Consider the following 7,489-nt stretch of genomic DNA (forward strand, 5'->3'; position numbering starts at 1 on the left):
AAAAGACTCAAATCCGGCAATATCCGGGCATGGTAAACTCCTGTGCAATTTGATGTTTGCTGGATGTATGTGGGAAAAAGCGGATTAGAGTAACACGGAACAGTATATTTCCAGACAAACCCAGAAACCTCACCTAAGCGGGCATATACAGGAATCCATGAAATTTCACGGACATATACAGCTGAAACACTGCTGGGTGTGAGAGGTGTGAAGAAGACCTTTCATATGTTAATGACTGACACTAAGGGTGCTGGCTGTTCTCAGAGGGAGGAGTGGCAGAGGACTTCAGGATTGAAAATTATCTCTGGTCTACAGCAAACAAGTTTTTTGTACAGAAAAATAAATAAATTCTTAAGGCCCTGAAACAGAAAACCGACGTCAAAGAACTAGCAATGACTAAAGCCAACTCTAGGGTTGGCTTATGTCGCCTGTGGGGCCTTAAAACCACTGTATGAAAAAAAGTATCCTAATCAAATATTCTTTTATAAAAACAGGACAAAATAAACACCATGAATATACGTTCACAAAAACATCTGAATATTTAATGAAATAAAAAATACAGGGAAACATTTCAGAATATCTAAATTTTTATTGTGAAGTTTTACCAATTGCAGACAACAACATTTGTCGCCATTGGCTTTGCTTAGTTGGGGACATTTTTATTTAATATTCAACAATGTTATTGAACTGCCTGCATTGACACCATTATATGAGATCTGAACTGAGATGGACAATGACATCACGGTTTTGGCAGAGTTAATTCTTTGGGCATGCATGATGTGAAACGAGTGGTCGCAAAACCACTGGGCTTTCCCGTGTTATTGTCAGCAGCTGGTTATCCTTCCATGTTGAAGAGTCCAGCTGCATCATATTTATTCACAAAATTAAATAGATTCACTTGCAACGCGTCATACCGAGGTTTGTGGTTTGAGTGAATAAGTCCTTCCGCAAACAAACAAGCTGCAAGAAAAGGGGGCGTTTTGAGGTTTGAAATTCACCACTCACAACCATAAACACAACAAATGTGGTGACGTAATGGAGGTGCAACCAATAACGTTAGTGTATTGCTTCAAGCGCGAGAAAAATACTTTAAAATTACAGCATTCCCGAAGCAAAGAGAACAGTTCGAGGTTTGGAAACAGTTTTCTTCTATTCACCTTATTTTGCACGACAACAAGGGTGACGCCATTGCGTTCGTTTTGTCATCTTACTCCCGTCTGAGAAAGACTTCAACTTCCGGCTCATGAGAGGAATGAGATTCTGCGCTAGTTGAAACGAACGGTAAAATATGTCAAGAATTAAATGTTCAGTTAGGTGCTGCCATAACAGTTGGATTAAGAGGAGAGAACAATTGGACCAACGGTGTAACGAACATAATGTGAGGCGGTCAGATTGTTGTTGTGGTGCACTTTACGATTTAGCTACACCCACCACAGACGAGGAGCACCGGAGGCAATGGCGGAAGGCACTACATTTGGAAGCATAGGCTTGAAAGTGCCCAACTGAGGCTAAACACGGAAACGATTCTGATGAGAAAACGCAAAAGTGGCGTTGCGTCATCTTTTTTTTTTATTCTGCGTTTAGACGAGCGTTTTGTGTGAGAAATCCGCGTGCAAATGGAGACGCAAAAGTGTGTGAAATTCAATGTAGTATGCACTTCAGGCGGCTAGGAGTGCATACTACAACAACACCAAGTCCACGCACCTGCGTACAACTTTCACCGTCAAGCAAACTTTTGCGTTTTTACCGTTTACACGGGTAAGATTTAAGATTTCCACTCTGGAGGGTGGTTTCACTTTTTTTGCTTTTTTGAGCCTCAAAAACGCCATCGCCGTGTAAACGAAAGGCACATCCGATAAAATATTTTTACGTTTTCACCCGCGAGCGTTCTCGTGTTAACAGGGCCTAAGGACGGGAATCCGATTGAGGAACACCCCAGAAATGGCTCGGCTACGATGTTCCGATAAAGAAGTCACGCCGGGTGTTGAATATTGTCAGATTCAGGTAAGCTAACTTGCCTAACTGTTATGTGCTTGTTTGCCTAACTTTAGATTCGTGAAGTCCGTTCTATGAATGCTTTTAAGATCAGTAACAAGCCGTAAACAAAATACAATGAATATTGCATGATTACCATTGCCCACATATACATGCTATTTATTTAACTTTGTGATATTGACCTAAGAGTCTGAAAGAATGAATGAATGAATATTCACGGTAGTACAAGATAGTATGGTAACTTACATTAGTCTTACAATAGCTCACATTACTGCTATTGCACATTACGAGATGTAAACAACACTGGTCCAGATGCACTTCCTGTTTCAGTTTGTAAAAGGCTTCTTAATTTCAAATGTAAAGAAAATATCTTGAATATGTTTGTTTAACTTTTTGATTCAGTTGTTCTGTTGGTTGTACTTTAACCCAACGTTTATACAGTGTTAAAACTGAAACAGGAAGTGCTTCTGGACCAGTGTTGTTTACATCTTGTGAAATGGTCTATACAGAGATTGCTGATGCTAGCAGGCCAGCTAGCTACATCTCTCATTCAGATATTGATATTGACTTATGGCGAGTTAGGAGATTGTGTATTGTTTCGTTTTTAATTAATGTATCTTTCTCACACACTGTTCTGTGTAACTATGGGTGCCATCATCAATGAATTCTCCATGATCTATTTTAAGTAGCTACTAATGTAAAAAATGTTTATGGTTATAATATTTCCATAGATGCATCAATGAGAGTCAGTAATGCAGTGGATAACTATGAGGATGATCACATCCACATGCCCCACAGCTGTGATGCAGAATCACAATGGGAGGATCAATCTGTCTTTGGCCACAACCTGATCTTCTCAGAGAGACTCTCCAGCGTCTTGATGCTCTTTAGCGAAAGTATGAGCAGCACAGACTAACGTTACATGAAGAATCTTACAACGCTTCGAAAAGAATAAAAAAGGCACATGACGTGAACATTGCGGTAAGTCCAATTATTGTTCTATAACGTGGCTGTAAGCCATAGTTCGGTTACAATTATTGTTTTGTCTCTTGCGGTTACTGTGATGGTCAGCTTATTCCAACTGAAAATTCAGTTTTGTGGTTCTTGAAGATTGTGAATCAATTTAATTGCTTTTTAATTTCGAACTTTACAGGAATCTGTAAGGCGCCTCCATAATTCAGAGAACAACCCACACAAATACGTTCCACAAACCAGGTAAGACTGTTTCTTATATACTATAGCCTAAATGTTAGTTTAATCTACTACTCTATGGATTTGGAATGCCAAAAGTGAATTTCAGTAATGATACCTGCAACTTTCCCCCCCAGAATAAATTCATCACATAACCTGGCTGTGACCACTTACCTCTTTGAAGAATTAGGGTCAACTTTTACAGACGTTGACCCTGAATGTGTAAAAGGTAATCTTAAAGATGTTGTAATCATTTTATTGTCCTCTGTTTTACTTATTTTTATTGCCATTACATTTATTTATGATATATTTAGCAGGTTGGAAGATGTATTTTGAGACTTTGCGGAGGAAGTATTCTTTGGCTCAGCCTGAAAAGGCCCAGAAAAGAAAAACTGTGACGAGCATTGCAAAGAACCTTCAAAGAAAGCGACTGGTAAGTTAAGAAACTGGTTAAGCACTTTTTTTTCTCTTCAGAATGTAACTATCCTCCTCTCTGTGTTTTAGTGGTTAAGTTACTGTCATGTTTTTCAGTTGCTGGAGGCCAGGTCCGGGGTTGTACAAACCAACACAGAAAAGGAACTTTGGAAGACCGCAACAATAGAACTGATGTCTGATGAAGATGATGCTATTGTTGATGGAAGGCCAGTGTGAATGGTGAGGTCTCCACCAATCTGCTCTCTGCTAGGTACTATAAAACAGACTAGAGGCTGACCCACACTATGCGTCACACCACCAGCGTATCATGGCAGTTTGAAAAATGTTAACTCGTATAAAAAAAAAAATATATATATATATATATATATAACCGTTCAAAAGTTTGAGGGTCGGTAAGATATTATTTTTTTTTGGTTTGGGGGGGATAGCTCAAATTAACTCAATACATTTATTCAGCAAGGATGCATTAAATGAATCAAACGTGACAGTAAAGACATTTATAATGTTACAAAACATCATATTTCAAATAAATGAAATATAACTTTCTATTGATCAAATAATCCTAAAAAGTCTACAACTGTTTTCAACTTTGGTAATAATAATGAATATTTATTGAGCATCAAATCATCACATTAGAATGATTTCTGAAGGATCATGTGACACTGAAGACTGGAGTAATGATGCTAAAAATTCATCTTTGATCACAAGAATAATGTATTCCAATAGAAACGTTTATTTTAAATTGTCATAATATTTAACAATATTACTCTTACTTTTTTTGTATTTTTTATATATATAAAAAAAGCAGCCTTGGCGAGCATATGAGACTTCTTACCGATCCCAAACTTATAAACGGCAGTGTACACCTTGAATATTTTATATACACTTTAATTTCTTATTTATTTTTCTCGTATTATTTCATATATTTGTTCCTTTTTTTGTTGTCCATGTTGCTTATCCCCATTTTGTTTACTTGTTTGCATTTTAATGTATGTTTATAATGCACTCTCTGTAATGTTCTATTTATTTATATTGTTTACTTGGAATATCTACGTATATTTTATATATATATATATATATATATATATGAAGAGTTCAGATGCAAAAGCCTCTAAATGCCATTTGAAATTTTCTCCTTTAATGATGATTTTTATCAAACTTGTATATTTAAGTTTAGTAATTTCACTTAAATAACAATTAATAGGCAATTATCATTGCCATTTAAGAGAAATTACTGAACTTAAATATACAAGTTTGATAAAAATCATCATTAAAGGAGAAAATTTCAAATGGAACTCTTCATATATTTTATATATATATATGTAACTTTTTATATACACTGTGTACTTTATTCCTTTACATCTGTCCTTTAAAATGATTGGGTAAAAAAAAATTAACGAAAAATATAATGTATGTTTATAATTTTCTTTGGAATGTCCATGATTTTTTTTTCTTCCTTTGAGATGTTATTACTTCATACTTTTTTTTCTAGTTTTTGTTCCCAATTCCTCTGTAATGCTTGTTTATAATGCTATTTGGAATGTGTTATATACCTTAATAAAAATTTCAGACTTTCCCATTGTTCTTTGTGTGTATAAATATAAATATATACATATATCAAATTTATTTTAATGAATATATTAAAATTGGGGGAGGGAGGTTTGGTATATATTTGAGCAATATCTGCATAGCTGGTATATAACCAATCAAATCAGTATGCTACAAGGCCTAGGGTGGGCTATGTTTAAAAGTAACCAATAAAGTCCGTTTACTGGGTTTTCAATGTGTCCTGCCCTCCAATAGTGGTCTGGGTGTTGGGAGTGGCTTTAAAAGAACAACCAATCCAGTTTGGTTGGAAGGCAAAAAGGTGTGAATGTTTCCTGCAAAAAGGTGTGATTTTTTCCTGCTAAAAACTTTAATGGGATTACTTGCCATGGCAACAAATGGCTCTAGCACGGAAGTATACGTCCACAACATACATCCGATTTGGTATCATTCCGGATGTATGCGGATATATACAAACCCATGGAATTTGACATATCCGGCCACTATACTCCTGGATTCTTCCGAATTTCAGCAGTGTATACAGGAGTATACTGGTCCGGATACACCTATTTTCATGCAGTGTCAGGATGCGAACCCCGTGCTCGCGAAGGGGAACAAGGGCTGCCTCGACGATCTTCGTGAAGATGCGAGGGGACAGAGCTAACCCGAATGGGAGAACCGTGTACTGATATGCCTGGCCCTCGAAAGCAAACCGAAGAAACGGTCCGTGTCGAGGCAAAATGGAGACATGAAAGTACGCGTCCTTCAGGTCGATCGCTGCAAACCAATCCTGAAACCGAACGCATTCGAGAATGCGCTTGGCTGTGAGCATTTTGAACGGTAGTCGATGGAGAGAACAGTTCAAAATGCGCAGGTCCAGGATCGGTCGTAACCCACCGGTCTTTTTGGGGACAATGAAGGAGGGGCTGTAAAACCCGGACCTCATCTCGGCTGGAGGGACCGTCTCGATTGCACCCTTCGCCAGCAGGGTCGCAATCTCCGCTCTCATGACCGGGGCATTGCCACCGACCATCGTGGAGCGAACTCCCCCGAAACGGGGAGGAGACCGTGCGAACTGAATCGCGTAGCCGAATCTGATCGTTCTGACGACCCAGCGGGACAGCCCGGGAAGCTCTAGCCAGGCTTCCAGGAAGTGAACCAGCGGGGTCATCCGAACCACAGACGTCCCCCCGGAGGGGCAGCGAGGCAGGTCGACCGGCATGCGCGCAGAAGTTACCCCGCCCGGATGCACCGTCGAAGCCCGCTCCCCGACAGAAGAGACCAGGGAAGGCAGAGCGTTCCACGGGGGTCTGTTCTGCCGGGGGTCTGGCGATAGAGGGGGAAGGGAATGGCGTAGCCCGGGGACGACACACGCTCCCTTCCGCGCCCTCAGAGACAGAGAGGAATGAGTGGGCTGACGCACTGGGACGTCGAGCGCACCCAATCCTGTCTGTGTGCTCAGTGATGATGTCAAGTCTTTCTTTAACCAACTCAGGGTGCTGCCCACCCATGGGTGAGCAGCGGGGAGCTGAGAACAAAATATTCTCCCCCGGCCCTCCACCGGGGGAAGGAGGGGGTCTGCTACCGCCTCCTGGGAAAAACTCAACTTCAACACTGAGCAGCCCGTGTCAGGAACGTCGCTTAGCCTGGCGTTTAGCGGGGCGTGCGGCCTGAGTGGGCTGTGACGCCTGCCTGCGGCCTCCTCCACGCCGCGGCCCGGGTGAAGGCTGCTGCTGGGGCCGGGCGGGAGGGAGGGGAGCCGCGGGGGGGCGTCCTCGGCGGCGAGCAGCGGGAGGCATCTGTGTCGACGACTGGGTGGAGGCAGCAGCTGGTCGTCGGGGCAGAATATGTTTGATTGCCTCCGTCTGCTTCTGGGCAGTGGAGAACTGCTGGGCAAAGTCCTCGACTGCACCGCCGAAAAGGCCAACCTGGGAGAGTGGGGCGTCGAGCAGACGAGTCCGCTCAGCGCTCCGAGTGTCTGCCAGGTTGAGCCAGAGATGGCGCTCCTGGACCACACTGGTGGCCATCACCTGACCAACGGCGCGAGCGGCCACTTTCGTCGCCCGGAGAGCAAGATCAGTGGCGGACCGAAAATCTTTGAATGCCGTTGGATCAGTCCCGCCCTCGTGCATATCTCTGAGCAGCTTCGCTTGGAAGACCTGCAAAGTGCTCATCGCATGCAAAGCGGAGGCCGCCTGTCCCGCCGCTCTATAGGAACGCGCCGCCATAGCAGACGAGAACCTACAGGCTTTGGATGGGTGCTTAAGGAGGACCACGGGAGGAGGCGCTCTGTGGACACAGCTGCATCGCAACAGAGCGCTCC

General features: G+C 42.2%; 1 long non-coding RNA gene across 2 annotated transcripts; it reads left to right on the forward strand.

The window, feature by feature from the left end:
- The first annotated feature begins 902 nt into the window (after positions 1-902).
- LOC120494870 (uncharacterized) lies at positions 903-4,405 on the forward strand. 2 transcript variants are annotated; one of them, XR_016148560.1, is made up of 6 exons: positions 903-2,004; positions 2,727-2,976; positions 3,149-3,210; positions 3,324-3,415; positions 3,504-3,619; positions 3,718-4,405. It is a non-coding gene; the product is annotated as an uncharacterized LOC120494870 (long non-coding RNA). The 2 variants fall into 2 exon arrangements; XR_016148559.1 differs by having other exon boundaries at positions 904-2,004; positions 3,501-3,619.
- The last annotated feature ends 3,084 nt before the right edge of the window (positions 4,406-7,489 follow it).

The sequence above is a fragment of the Pimephales promelas genome, chromosome 21, assembly GCF_988280905.1.
Source record: "Pimephales promelas chromosome 21, fPimPro1.hap1.1, whole genome shotgun sequence".
In the NCBI taxonomy this organism is placed as follows: Eukaryota; Metazoa; Chordata; class Actinopteri; order Cypriniformes; family Leuciscidae; genus Pimephales; species Pimephales promelas.